The 15,604-nt window shown below is 44.7% G+C and overlaps 2 long non-coding RNA genes across 2 annotated transcripts in view; one reads left to right on the plus strand and one right to left on the minus strand.

Annotated features, from left to right (window-relative positions):
* Positions 1–15,604, plus strand: part of LOC138522681 (uncharacterized) — a 168,718-nt gene that overhangs the window by 47,937 nt on the left and 105,177 nt on the right. The window lies entirely within an intron of this gene.
* The window catches only part of LOC138522670 (uncharacterized), a 30,526-nt gene continuing 18,811 nt past the window's right edge, over positions 3,890–15,604 (minus strand). Inside the window, exons 2-3 of the long non-coding RNA XR_011283326.1 lie at positions 11,889–11,980; positions 3,890–4,064 (exon numbers count right to left, since the gene is read on the minus strand). This is a non-coding gene — a long non-coding RNA (uncharacterized lncRNA). The remainder of the gene's footprint in view (positions 4,065–11,888; positions 11,981–15,604) is intronic.

Consider the following 15,604-nt stretch of genomic DNA (forward strand, 5'->3'; position numbering starts at 1 on the left):
GAAATACTCGGGAGGTGGAATGCCTTGCATAGTGACTAGTTATGTTTCTTTACTTGGAAGAATTATTTTTCAGTGCATATATCTCGATGTTTCTTATTTATGGCGTACTCCATATACCTTTATGCATATTATGTCCAGTTGTTCCAGCAGTTCTGATTTAAAATTGTTCACTTTGTTATTGTGATTGTTGTTTCCTTATCACCTTTATTTCTTGTAGAAGGTGTTAATCTGCATATGTTCCTTTTATTCTTGCATTGTAATTATATGGGATACAGCAAATTATAAATGTCATTTTTCATTTGCAGCATGTTTTTCAATCCATACATTTTTTTGCGAGTTCTGTTTGCTGCTAATGAATTGTATAGCTGTTCGATGTGTCACTTATTTAGGAAGCTCTTTGAATATTGTGTATCGTGTGTTTCAAATAATGCAACTTCAGCTATATGGTCTGCAATTGTGCCGTATGTGGTTTTTGTTCTCAATTAAAACATCTTTAATATTGGCACATATGCAGTATTATGAGTTTTCCTCTACTGGCACACATATATTTTCTTCTGAACACTTAAAAGGCGTGTGTGGTACTTTCGCATTTACTCCAGTTAAGTAACATTAAACTCACATGAGAGATCCTTTAAGATTGAAAACTCGCAACTCTATTAGAGATATTGAATATAGTCACGGCTCAGTCTCATGCCTATTCTATGTTTAAAACACATACACTCTGGATATCTTAATCCAATGGGAAACTTGTTCATGGAAAACTTACTTGTTCTCATTGAAGCTTCTCTTTCTCCAGATGTGCCTCCTTGCCAAGTCCAAATTCCTCCATAAACAAATGAAGCAGTGTAGTTACAGAAAAGTCTTCCCAAGTTTCCAAGACACTTCTTTCTTCCTTAAAATGCTTAATCTTCCTGATAATGTTTTATAAGCAACAGCTACTTGGTGGGTTTGCAGTTTTTGAAGTATCCCATCCTCGTCGCCACTGAAATATCTTCTCACACCACTTTTGTACTATTATATGTTTATGTAAGTATAGGATTAATAACCCAATGGTCACATCATAAACAGCTCCATAACCGATGCTTTCCTGTGCATCATTCCTTCCTACAATCAATACATTCTAACATTCTAGTATCCTGGCTTCCCAGTACGTTCTACATTCCATACTTATAGCCCATCTGTACATATGAATAACAATGTAAAACAGAACACCATTGAATTACTAATGACTTACACAATAAAATACTACACAGGTGATCTCTTTATGTATTTTTTGTCGGAAGCCGGCAGAATCGTCCAACTTTCTTCCTCCTAAGAAAGAAGCCTGAACCAGCATAGTGACTGGTGAGGGACCCTGGGAGTTGTAGTCCAAAACATCTGGAGTGATGCAGGTAGCAGACCCATGGTATAGATAAACCCATTTTTTTGGGTGTGAGTGCACACCTGCACAGTGGTATCAGGTGAGGTTCATGCATGCAATTACTTTATACCCTTTTCTCTTTACCTACTCCCCATTTTAACCATGCAGTACACATGAAAGTGTACTGCCTTCTCTCCAAGCACTCGAAATGGCTGTCACTTTAAATCCTCCTGTAAAGCAAATGCCCCTCCCCATAAAAAGGAAGAACTCTCCACACGGCCCAACTGGTCAATTCCAAAAGGGACGACTCGTTCTCCAGATGGCAGTGCTGGGCCTAAGTACTTAGTTGAGGAAGAATAGTACTAGGTGTATTGAATTTTACCTGAAAGTAATTGGGCCATTCACTGCTATTCTTTACTCATCCCACTAAATGTCCCCTACTCTTACCCCGTCCAGCCCCACCCACATGTGACCGCACCTGAAGTTGGATCTTTTTCAATGTCTGATTTTAAACTCACCCTTTAGATTTTGCGATGGGTTCAGTGGGAGGTTTGCTACGTGTTAGTTAACAGGTTTGAAGAGTTGACCTGTCCATTACAGGGCCTGCGTAGCGGCCCTGTAGTGATGGTTAAGTTACTCAACTCATAGAAAGACCACGTTTTGGGCTGATTATAACTCCCCACCTGTACGAATTCTCACCAAACTTTGCAAAAAAAGTATATGGCTCCCTCAAATTGATTCTGCCAAGTTTGGTGAGATTTTGTCCAGAGGGGAAAAGTTATAGGAGGAGTCCCAAAATGTGTGGTTTTCCTCATAGATGCAATGGAAAAAAATGTTTTCTCATGCCTATAGCCCAAACGGCTGGACAGATTTTCATCAAATTTGTGGCCAAGGCGGCGGCTTGGTCCCAAAAGTGTGCTTTTGTAAATTTGTCCTAAATCTGTCCATAGTTTTTTACAAAATGACCAAAAAGAAGGTCCAAAATAATTAGTGATATCAGGGTCCGGTCTCACTTCCCTATTTGGTCCGAAGACAGCCCCCTGGATCAATTAGGGTCCGGCGTGATGTCTGCATACATCGAGTGTGCCGGCTGATTAGATGGAGAAAAACGTGAGCTGCGTCAGATATTTCAAAATGGTCACATGTTGGATTCACGGACAAACGTCGTTGTCCTCAGACATCGCAGTAAAACATATTGAAAAACACAACATTGCACTTGTCAGACTAATGAAACAATCTCTGCGAGATGAGAGCTGATGAGAATGGAATGGGATATGGCCATAAAAAGCCAAAAAACAGGTGATTTTTCATCTTCCAAGCCTGTGAAATGTTCGGAGACAACCCTGTAATATTCGCAAACATCTCAGAGGTTCAGGGGCATCCATAGAGATTTTCTCATTGCAGGGTTGGTGAAAAGCAGTTTTGGATAGTGCATAACTTTGGCGCCACTCAATGAAACTGTATGACATTTTGTGAAGTTATTCTAGATCCGACCTTGAATGGTTCTATGATGTTTGGTGCTGTTTTGCCAAGAGAGACTAAAATTAGAGCAGAGGGTCCCAAAATATTTGAAACGCTTATAAATTTTGTGTGGTTTTACGAATCTGCACAAAAGTCTGAAAGAATATTTAAGGCCAGGATTTGAATGTTTTTGCAAAGTTTGGTGGGATATTGTGAGGAGGGGGTGAAATTATAGGCTGGGTTCAAACATTTTTAGATAGCTTAGAACTTTGTTGCCGTTTGACAAATGTGCACAAAGATTTTAGAAAGATTGGAGATCCAAGGTTGAATGTTTGTGCAAAGTCTGAATGGATTTTGTCAAGTGAGGGCTAAGTTGTATAGACTATTGTATGCACATAAATATTGACATGTTAAAAAAAATAAAACATGGACGGATTTGCAGGAAATTCATGCAAGGAGCATTGGCAAGGACCTTAAAGCATGGTTTTGCAAATGTCTGTGTTTTATTTTTTGAAAAGTGTCATAATTTAGGTACAAAAAATAGTGATATACTTTTTGTGAGTGAAGTATAGCCTGTGGCCGTGGGCAGTGGCCAGATTGTCCGAGTCATGGCCTGTTGCCATGGGTAGTGGCCAGCTTGTCCAAGTCATGGACTTTGGCCATGACTCAAACAATCTGGCTACTGGCAATGACCATGAGGGACTGACAATGGGGTTAAAGTGGGCTTGGCCACCAGGGACTGGCTATCTGGTAACGTTTTTTGAAAATCGGGCTAGGATTGAATGGGAAAAAAATTCTGCTTGTGGTTACAATTCTGCCCGTAAAAGGAAATAAACCTGCCCACCTCTGTGATCACCCTAGAGTTAAATTGTATGACCTTTATATGTGTATTAAATTGGCTTCAGGTGCAGAAGAGATAATAGACAACCCTGGCATATGGGTTTTAACATATGAGACAAAGAATCAAGTTCCCAAGTGTGGGAACTCCAGTCCCCTGCACACTATAAATGGCTCAATAATGAATCCTAATGATTTTGAAAATTTTGAAAAAGAGGTATTTTATAAATTATATTCAATTTATGAACATCAAGTAAAACAATCAAATATATAGAATTCAATGCTTATCAGAAAAATCAATACACTAGGATTTCTTTGTTAAACTTGGTAGATGTATTTGTGGCCCAACGCGTTTCGTGAGTGTTCACTTCTTCAGGGGCAAATGAACAGATTTCAATAATGATATCTAGAAAAAATGTAAATGATATACATTAGTGCATGTTTTAAATAACGCTACTTACAGTATTGTTCAAAAAAGACAACAATATTTGGTCACAAAGACTGCATTTTCAGCCAGGACTATATTTTTTGTCAATTATCACATATATTGGGTGCATCATGTGAACTGAAACATATCAACATGCAAAACACCTTTGTTTTTTCAGAATTTTAACTAATACTATAGAAAACATGATAGGTTAAATTTTTGGGCTTACCTAAAAAATAATGTTTGGTATATATTTACACTCCTATATGTGTCAGCTGATTGGTATCATCAAATCAGTAGATAAATAGGACCCTCAATGGGTGATTTCCTAAGAATAAAGCTGCCAATCCCTAAGGAATAGAAGAAAAGGGATTCAGGTAGGGTTTAAAAGAAAAAAAAGGTTTAGATAGAAAGTTGATGAAGACTCACCAACAAATGATGGAAGAGTAGCGACCTGCCAATGCTGGGAAGCAGTTTGAGTCGAGTAGATTTCCAAGGTTTTAGTTAGAACAAGATCAATAAATAAGGTTGGGATCCTAAAGTAAAGAGGGGAAATTCCGGTTTTTGGTAAAGAAGTTCCAGAATAACTCTATGTAAAAGAAGAGACAATGTTGCACTTACTTGGTTCAGCGTTTTCAAACGAGGACAGTCATAGTCGTACTGCATCGTCATCTCCAGGATCTGCTTCCTGGATGATGATGCAGCTAGAAAATGGCTGACTTAAATACGGTAACGTGATGTCATCAATGTCCGTGCAATGTCCGTGCAATGTCAGAGTGTAAACACTTGTAAATTCTTGAATCCAAGCTCATCGGGCTTGAAAAATTGATAATGCTACCGATTTAGCCACCTTTCTCATAGGAACCCTGAATGAAGCGGTCCTCTCTCTCGCCCCCATTCAATCCAGAGTAATCAAACCAGCCCCTATCAGGAATTCCTTGGAAGCATTCTAAAAGTAACATGGGATATTTCTTAAAGCCTGGGGATTTTGGACTGCTCTCATTCCCCCATAAAGGTCAAACTTCCCAGAGCACAATTGGTCTGTTCTACCGATTCGAAGAAATGATGAAAAAGCCCATGTCAACTGGGTCTCCGTTAAAAGGCTCACCCGACGTGGGTGATAGTTGATGTTATAATGTAGTACCTCCCTTGTTTATCTGGGATATCTAAAGCAGGTCACGTGAAAACACGTGACCCAAAGGTCCTTCCTTCCTTCCTCCCTCCCTCCCTCCCTCCCTCCCTCCCTCCCTCCCTCCCTCCCTCCCTCCCTCCCTCCCTCCCTCCCTCCCTCCCCCTTCCTTCCTTCCTTCCTTCCTTCCTTCCTTCCTTCCTTCCTTCCTTCCTTCCTTCCTTCCTTCCTTCCTTCCTTCCTTCCTTCCTTCCTTCCTTCCTCCCTTCCTTCCTCCCTCCCTCCCTCCCTCCCTCCCTCCCTCCCTCCCTCCCTCCCTCCCTCCCTCCCTCCCTCCCTCCCTCCCTCCCTCCCTCCCTCCCTCCCTCCCTCCCTCCCTCCCTCCCTCCCTTCCTTCCTTCCTTCCTTCCTTCCTTCCTTCCTTCCTTCCTTCCTTCCTTCCTTCCTTCCTTCCTTCCTTCCTTCCTTCCTTCCTTCCTTCCTTCCTTCCTTCCTTCCTTCCTTCCTTCCTTCCTTCCTTCCTTCCTTCGTTCCTTCTGATAATTGTATTATTTCGCTCCTGTGAGATAAGGCGGCTGAGCCCTTCCCCGAGGAGGGAGAATGCGATTACAGCGCTTATCATCTCCTCGTGTCTTTGTTTCTAATCCATAAACTTCCTCTCATCCCCTCTCCATCCTAGGCCGGCGTTATCACCCCAATACTAGGCGTGTGTGCGCGCGTGTGTGCGGTGGTGCATGTAGATGTATACATGTGTGCATGTATGTGTCTGTACGTACGTCATGCATTGCATGCTTTTGAGTCTGTGTGTGTACATGCGTGTGTGCACGTGTGTGTGTGTGGTGAATGTAGATGCGTGCATGTGTGCGTGTGTGTTTGTGCGTGTGTGTGCCTGTACGTGCATCATGCATTGCATGCTTGTGAGTCTGTGCGTACATGCGTGTGTGCACTTGTGTGTGTGGTGGTGCATGTAGATGCATGCATGTGTGCATGCGTGTGTGCCTGTACGTGCATCATGCATTGCATGCTTGTGAGTCTGTGTGTGTGTACGTGTGTGTGTGTATTGGAACTGGCTGGCAATTTAAAATGCAGCAGTCCTTATCAGTGCCCTCGGGTGCAATGAAGGGTGGGGGTGCAATGCAAAATAGGAGGGGCCCCCGAAGCTTATGGGGAAAGAGACACTGAGATTCTCACAGTAAAACGTCTACCCATGGGCAGGACCCCCTTTGATGTAATAGCAGAAAAGAAACCTCAGAAACAATGAAGGGCCGCACCGGTTCTTGGCGCACTGTTGCAGAAAGCGGCGCTGCTGCTCCCCGGATCTTAATTCCTAGGGCACAGCTGGGAGGAGGGCCAGCGTTCACCCTGCAGCACCGACCAACAGTGGACAGCACCCCTCAACTAGAGGCTCAAGATACAAGTACAACTCAAATGAGAAAAAGGTCTATGTTAGTAAGCTCAGGGCATAACCCCTGCAGCCATCCATTTGCCTTTACTGCCAATTATTCTTTGCGCATGCACCCCAATGCATTACTTCTTATCCCCACAAATTGGCATGACACAGAATTTCAAATGGCAAACTTGGCAGCAGTTTTATTTCCATGACAACAGAATTATTTGTACACATTTGTAAACTTCATTCTGTCCGTGTGGCGCTTGCTTGCCGGATTTCCTTTGCTTCCCCCTATACTTGGTATAGTAGGCCCCCAACTCCCCCGACCCATTGTACCTGTTCCTATCCTGCCCGTGCAGGTGTCCGTGGGTGGGGAGAGCGCCGTTTGTTTTGGGGGAAGCTGAGCCTTATTTGTCCCTACCAGACGCCCCCGCCGTTTAGGCCCCCAAGAGGCGCTGGTCCGGAAGAACGAAGACCCATTCCGTTTCCTTCTGGCTCGTCCGGAGTCTATCATTTGTGCTTGGTTGCCCAAACACCGCCAACTTGTCATATCCTGGCCTGGGTGTCCTGCGACAGCAACGCCCAGGTCTCCTGCTCCTTGCTTGTATTTCGTGGGTGGGTGGGTGGAAAACGAAATTCCTTCCACTTGCGAGGCGGCGACCGGGTCCCAGTGCAGGAGCGAGATGCCTGGCACCCCGGTCCCGCCTGCTTATATCCTGGTGGCCCCGTCCCTTTTCCTTTGTTCAGTCCTTCGTGGGCTTTTGGGCCATTAGGCCTTTTGGCGCCGTTCCGCCCCTCGCCTTTCGACCCCAAGGGGAGGGTCCCAGGTCCTGGCGGCATGACCCCGCAGGGGTTACACTGCTGCCTCCTCCATCTTGGGCTGATTTTTCCGTCGTCAGCTCCAGTAATGCACTCTCCTGCAGCCAGAGTGCTAGCACCCCCAAACAGACCGAAACAACCAGGGTACTCTCAAAAGTGCACCCCACAGGGCGGAGCGGACATGGCAGCCCCCAAAGCAAAAGGCAGTGCTTGGACCACTGCTGACCACTCGTCAGACAAAGTGAACACAATCAGAGGCAGCTGGAAGTGTCACCCTGGGCGCAGCCATGGTAATGTCGCTGTAATGAGGTGTCGGGGTGTCTCGCCTCACCCTACTAAAAGCGAGTCCCTTCAGCCAGTAACACTCAGGCGGCGTCCGGGTCTTCTCTGCAAGTCTGCAACCTCTTCCCATCACCGTTCACTGTCCCTAAACCTCCCTGCTCCCCACCTCGCGTGGGGGCGCCCGCATCACTGGCCCCCACACACTGGAGTTCCTGACCCTTCTCCAGCCGCTCTTGGGCCACTCTTTCTTCCTTTCTTTCATCTCTTCAAAATGTTCTTCTTTCTCTGAAAGCCGTGCTTTTCTCTCCCAGTGTATTTCTACTGTCGTTCTCATTTAAAGCGCTTTAGTAAAGAGCGCTATGTACATTCATACATATACATGAAAATGCACATAATAGAATCCATCTATTTTCCTGTTCACACCAGGAGAGATGCTGGCAAGTGAAGACCTGAAGGTACCCCGAACCCCGGCTCTGATTTCATTCAAGTGATTTTTCTTGAACTATGGGCCTCATAACGAACCTGGCTGCCGCCGGTAATGATTTTTTTAAATTAAAAATGAATCCCCATTCCCATTTCAGCCCCCATAGGGCTCAATGGGAATGGGGAGGATGCTAACACCGAGCCCGTTAATGACGGGCCCGTTGTTAGCATCCTGGTCTGCTAGCGGGTCCCGCTAAGGACGCCTGGTCTGACCCGCAGCAGACCTCGTAATGAGGCGGCCCGGAATGAACGGTGCCGGTCCCTTGCCAGCACTGTTCATTCCGCGGCCGCCAGAGTCCTAATGAGGCCCTAGGTCTTAATTTGCGTAGATCTCTTATGATGTATATGGATTTTTAAGAAGGCTGAAACGCGCGTCTGGGCTTGCTGTTGGTACTCTTGGTCAGAAGAGAATTGCCGGGCATTTCGGTGCAGGACTGTCCATGTGGGCTGGACAAAGACTGATATGCAAATGGATTTTTTCCCATATGTGAAAGGTACAGAAAGCTAAGGTGTGACTGCGGACTTTCTAGTGGATACCGTCCCAAAGAACAGGTCATTTACCGTTTTCGTTCTCATAGAGGGGCGCCTATGCTATTTTTTTGGCTTTTTAAGAAGAGTTTGTATTTTAGAGAAGAAATTGTTTTATGTTGTGAAAAGTCATACATTTTAGCTAAAACATAATAAATATATATATATATATATATATATATATATATATATATATATATATATATATATATATATATATATCATCTGTAATGTAATTTCCTTTGGTTTACCCAAACATCTAATGCTCAGATTGCAACCTGTACAAAACATACCCACCAAAACTATGCTCTGGCTGTCAAGAGGCGCGCGCGGCTCTGAAGCGCTTAAGCGCCTTGTTTTAGCTCCTTATCAATGAGCGCATTCAGTTGGAGGTGCTCTGTGTTGAACAGAGTGCCAGGACAGCAAAGATCCTGTATTTATAGTACATACATTCAATAACTATGTTGCTGTGATGCTCAATACCATCTTGCTCTCTCTGGTTGTGAGGGTGTTGTAGGTAAGCTAATAGGGTTACAGCAGAGTAATGGGTAATAGACATTTTCAAATCACACGCAATTCTCATGAATTGAAAGGGAACAAAAACAGAACTTAAAATACCAGACACACCCCAATCTTACTGTCACAAGTGGGCAGCAGGGCAAATATCTTTGGCTAAAGGATGGGCAGGCTATTTGGCCATCCATAGCGTCCAGTTGCCATTGTGAGTGTGCTAAAATAATTCCCAGAAGAGTACATTCCCTCGTCCTCACTATATGGACCTTGAACGACCTGGCTCTACTGTCAGGAAATCTGGATGAGGGAACGCTTTGGTATTGATTGATTGATTGATATTTTATTTCTATCGCGCTCATACACAAGTGTTTCAGAGCGCGACCAGGCAGAGAAAGGGAACAGGGGAGAACAAAAACAACGATCTTACTAGGCCCAGTGACATTGAGAACGTGCAAGTGCAGGGTAGAGGGAGAAGGGGGAGAAGTGCATAGAAGGGGGAACAAAAGGAGAGTGCAGATCGAGGAGGAACAAAAAAGGCAACAAACAATGTGAGTGCAACCAGCAAGTGGCAAGTGCTGGGTTTATGGCACGAGCCAATGTAGGACTGAAAGTGCAGGAAGAAAAGGGGAAGGCAGTATGGGTACAGATACAGACCCCAGTGCAGGGGGTGGCCCGTAGGCAGTGCGTGAGGGTGGCAAGATGAGCAGGTACCTGGGCCCAGAGGACAGAGGGTGGCCAAGAGGCAGTGCCGAGGGAGAGTAGAATCAACAGGGGAGAGGGGAGGAGAAGGCAGAAGCAAAGAGGAAGGTTTTGAGGTGCTTCCGGAACCGGAGATGGTTCGCCTCAAGTTTTAGAGTGGCAGGGAGGCTGTTCCAGAGGGAGGCCCCAGTCGAAGACAGAGATCTACCCCCAGCTTGTTTCTTTGAGAAACGACTGACCCTGTAGGAGTTAGAAGTAGAGGAGCGGAGTGCTCGAGATGGGAGGTATTTGCGGAGGGATAGCTGAACGTATGTTGAACCCAGGCCCCAGAAAGCCTTGTGTAAAATGCAGAGGGTTTTGAATTTAATCCTTGCATCCACAGGGAGCCAATGGAGAGATTTCAGAGCTGGAGAGATACGATCCCAGGGCTTGAGGCCAAGGACAAGTCTCGCAGTCCTGTTCTGGATAAGTTGTAAAGGGCGGAGAGTAGAGGCAGGTAGATTAAGGAAGAGGCTGTTGCAATAGTCCAGCAATAGTCCAGCTTAGAGAGAACCAGAGCTTGGGCGACAGTGAGCTTCTGGAGGAACGAGAGGAAAGGAAGAATACCTCTGAGGAGATGCAGTAGGAGGTTTGACTTTTTTGATACATCAGTGATGTGGGCAGAGAAGGAGAGTGTGGCATCAAAGGTGACACCAAGGTTCTTGGCCTCGCAGGTGGGGATAGGAGGAGGGCCAAGGGAGGCCGGTCAGAGAGTGAGGGGAAAGGAAGGTGGTGGTGTGCCGATGAGGAGGATCTCTGTCTTGCTGGCATTAAGACAAAGATCGTTGGCGGCACACCAATCTTGGATGGCAGTTAGGCAATCAGTGATGAGAGAGGTGGAGGAGGTGGGCGAGGGCAGCCTGAAAATGAGTTGAGTGTCGTCTGCGTAGAACTGGAAGTATGAGCAGAAAATGGCAATACAGCAGGCGAGAGTTGCCAGGTATTGGTAGAAAAGCCAGGACGAGAGGTTCGACCCCTGGGGAACACCACAGGTGGAGAGGAAGACAGATGATAGGAAGGACCCAAGTTGGACCTGGGAGGGTCGATCAGAGAGGAAAGAGGTCAGCCAGGCCAGAGCCTGATCGGTGATGCCCAAGTTATCCCGGAGACGGTTGAGCAGGATGGTATGGTTGACCGTGTCGAAGGCAGAGGAGAGATCAAGTAGGATGAGAACAGAGGGAATGCTAGAGTCAAGGTTGGAAAGCAGATCTTCACGGATGTTCATGATGGCAGTTTCCGTGCTTCTACCAGATCTGAAGCCAGACTGATGGTCATGGAGACAGCCAACAGAATCAGAATGAAGGTTTAGCTGAGTGATGGCCAGCTTTTCTAGGAGTTTGCCTAAGAAGGGGGTAATGGAAATTGGGCGATAGTTGGCCGGACAAGAGGGATCCGCTGTGGGTTTCTTGAGGAGAGGATGCACAAATACCTTGCTGGCAAAGCACTAGTATGGTATGTATTGTTCATTTATAAAGCGCCTATACACAGTCTTAAATGTAATCCGATCTTCCACCGTCAGCGAGTGTAATGATCGACGGAGATCAGATGTGTGAGTGTTCTTGGCTACGTCAAAAACCAACCTCACTCCAGTATTTTGTGCTTTTTGAAGGCGATGGATTTGACTACTCGGTGCTCCTGCCAGAAGTCCATTGCCGTAGTCAAGGTTTGAATTGACCAGCGCCCCCACCACCGCCGCTCTATCTGCTCGGGGCACATAGGGTAAAGCTTGGCGCAGAAGGCGAATATTATAGAATGTATACTGAACCTTGGCTGAGACCTGGGCATTGCTTCCCAAATCACTCTGCCAAATACAACCCAGATTCCTTACCTTGGTAGAATATTTGAGACTGGCTCCCAAAAACTGGGGTGGAGGGGGGCATTTTTCTCCATTAAGGAGATGTTTAGGGCCAAACAAAATTACCTCCGTTTTCTTTGGGTTCAATTGCAGCCAGTTTTCTTCCATCCATGTACCTATCTCCTCTAAACTTCTGGTGACCAGGGCAAGAGATTCCTCTGTGAAAACAAAGTAAAAATATCGAGGCTGAGTACCCCAAAAGGAAATACACCGAACACGAGTTACAAAGGAACATACAAAGATCTTTTATTTTATACTGAACAGTAACGAAGAAAAATAACAGATAGCTATCGGCCCTCAGTACAACACAACGAACTCCAGCGTGGTTCAGTGTGTTCAGTGAGAGATGCTGTACATTAGAATTTGTTGTTCTTTTATACCATTTGCGAACATGATGTCCAACCCTACTGCGGTTTAATATTCCTCTAATACATTACTGATCTAGGGTTCATGCCGAGTTCGTACAACTTTATGCATAGGGATTGCTTTTAATACATTTGCCAACAAGCCTACGTGGTAACAGTGTATTTTAGGATTTCACATAAAGGTCTTCTCAAATATTAATACAATGTAGTTAAACAAGTGTTCTTAGTTCAGTATTTGGATACATTGTTCTTAACATGTGCTCGCGGATTAGTTTCATTGGTGCAAGTAATCCTTTACACACAGGTCAGCGAAGAACAAGGTCTCAGTTCACGACCCCAACAAGTGGCCTGCAGGCAAGTTACATATTAGTTACACACAGAGGTCAAGACGGCCATGTTGTATTTTGGAATGACATCGTCCACCATTTTAACTCACAGGGTGACTTTACAGAGAGAACCTAAAATGGCGGATTGACCTAAAAATGGTGGCTTAAATTGATTCTAAGGTCAGGACCTTGCAACACGGATTTCTTCGCAAGTGGCTTATAAGCAGCTTGGCGTAGGCCAATATACATATATTAATTGCAATAGGAGGTACGATATATTTTTCCGTTTGACACCTCCACATCATCAAGCCAGATATATAGCTGAGTATCATCAGCATAAGAGTGGTACCTGAGATGGTATTTTTCCAGGATATTCATCAGGGCACGAAGATAAATATTGAGCAGAAGTGGGGAAAGAGATGATCCCTGTGGCACACCACAGCACTGGAGGAGGATCTCTGAAAGGAATCCTCCAATCTGGACACTTTGTTGATGATCAGTGAGAAAAGATGTAAACCACTGAAGTGTACCAGTGTCCGCATTAACCAGATCCTTTAAACGATCCAGCAAGATGCTGTGGTCCACCGTATCAAATGCGGCGGAGAGATCAAGCATTACAAGCAAGGAGAGTTTCCCTGCATCTCCTACCTGCAGCATTGCGTCCCAAATGGCCATCAGTGTACTCTCAGTCCCATGTAATGGGCGGAAGCCAGATTGCAAAGGATGGACCAGGCAATGAACTTCTACAAAATCCTGCAACTATTTGGTAACTTCTTTCTCCAGGATTCTGCCTGGCCAAGGGAGACCCGCGATACGGCTATAATTGCCACAATCTTCAGGATCTAGGCCAACCTTTTAAAACAAAGGAGTAACGACAGATACTTTCAAAGCATCAGGGACTAATCCCTGGGACAGTGAAACATTGACAAACTTAGTCATGAAAGGATTAAGTTCAAGACAAAGTTGCTTAGCAACGAAAGCTGGCAATGGCAAAAACGAATCATTCGTGGGTTTTAGCTCAGACAAGAGTGTTGTAATGTCCTCAGCTAGTACTTGCTTAAAACTGAACTGGGTTATTGGTCCCATATGTTCTATTTTTTGGCTAACAACCTCACATTGCAGGCTTTTATCTAGGTTTCTATGAATCCTAATGTTATTTTGAATATTCAAAATGTTGTCTCTAAAAAAGTTCTTTAAACCATTAGCGTGGTGGACAGATGAGGCCTTCAGATTAACAAACTCGGCAATAGTTTTAAATAATTTTTGAGGATGGTTTATTGCAATTGAGATTTTTGTCGATAGAAACAGTGCCTTTTTATAGATAGTTAATGTTTTATTTGCCAAATTAAGATGTTCAGGTGATTTTGAACGATACCATCGATTTTCACGGTATTTGTGTTCTTTCTTTAGCTCCAGGAGATCTGTAGTGAACCAGGCTTTGGAAACTTTTTTAATGGCCATATTTTTCATGGGTGCACATATTTGTGCAAATAAGGCGCATAGCTTGGGTGCCTTCTTGAAAGAGGGTATTACAATTGTTGAGCTGAATACACTTATTCAGCACTGTACTGAGTTCTGTGCCCGATATGGCATCCAGGTCTTTTTTTTCCACATCTGTTTAGTACTTGCGGGAACTTGGGAAGGAGCCTTGCATTGATCTGTCTTAATATGGAACAACCTAAGGTGATGGTCTGTCCAATTAATAGGGAGGTCTCAACCAAGCTGATCCCTTTTCCTCTTGCTAGCACTACATCAAGGCAGTGAACTTTTATATGGGAAGAGGTAGCAGCTAACGATAGAACCTCATGTTGAGCTAAGACTTCATGTAATAGTCTAGAATCCGGTTTTGTTGGATCATCTAACCATATGTTAAGATCGCCAATGCACAGCAATTCCCTATATTTACTGCCTGTGAAACTAAGAAAGTCATCTAAACCCTTCAAAAATAGTGTTGCTGACTCAGGGGGCCTATAGATTAGTAAGATTTGTACTGTATGCTTGGGGTTCAAGAAAAAGGACAGAGTACCAATCACCGAAGAGTTTGGACGAGGAGGACACTGTCAGATACATTGGAATCACTGTTGCGGGCTGGTTCGGGAGACCGGGAGTAACGGGCAAGTAGAGGCTGTGGCCCAGAGGGTGGCATCACAATGCTTGCAGATGGGCTGCAGGGAAGAGGAGGGGTGTCGGGCCAGAATTCCAAGAGTGACCAGAGGTGCTGCATGGGGGTTGGTGGAGTTGAGAGTCTGGGAGAACTGCGTGGGCAGCCTGCAGGGAAAGGAGCGTGTCAGGGCAGTGAAAGGTGAAGTGGAGAGGGATATACAGGGGGTTTCAATGCAGATAGAGTATCGAAGCTGTAAAGGGCACTTTGGTGGGGGGTAGCCTTACGAGGCATACGTTCCGGGAAAAGTAGCCATTTCTTGGAACTCCTCAAAAGAGCGCCATGTTAACCCCCACCTCCATGTAAGGCTTGCCTGTCCATTATAAGGGTGTCAATTTCAGGAACAGTCACCTCATTTCTGATTAGCAATTAAAGGTGTTTTACTTGTTATACATGAAATAAACGATGAAACTAACTGAAGGATTCAGCATTGTTTTCCTTGCTTGTCAAGCACACAGCTTTTCATGTTTATAAATTAATTCACTTGACCTTTTCTTTCACAAATTAATACATCGGCTCCAGGCTCTGTTGGGGAATTGATTTTAAAATCCAGATGACCCAGCACAGTCTTAAAAGCAGGATTAAGGCAGATGGAGACCTTTTTCCACAAAAGGGGCCTGGAAGAAGCTGCCCTCTCTTATCTCCCTCAATGCCTACCTGCTGGCCGGCCCTTGACTGGCAGAAATTCTGTACATTATTAGAGCAGAAAAGAAACAGAGTAACAGACTGACTACCCCTCTCTCTAAGGTCTGACGACACAACAGGTACAGGTGCTAGAAGGCTGGTGTGTGAATCAACAGCAGTGACCTTGAGGGAGAGACAGTTTTAAAACAGAACCGTAACAAATATATATAAATAAATCTCTTTAATAGGTACTGATAAAATAATTTTTGTGGAAAAATATATACTGATGGGCTTTGTCATATCTCA

The sequence above is a fragment of the Ambystoma mexicanum genome, chromosome 1q, assembly GCF_040938575.1.
Source record: "Ambystoma mexicanum isolate Mex_15411 chromosome 1q, UKY_AmexF1_1, whole genome shotgun sequence".
In the NCBI taxonomy this organism is placed as follows: Eukaryota; Metazoa; Chordata; class Amphibia; order Caudata; family Ambystomatidae; genus Ambystoma; species Ambystoma mexicanum.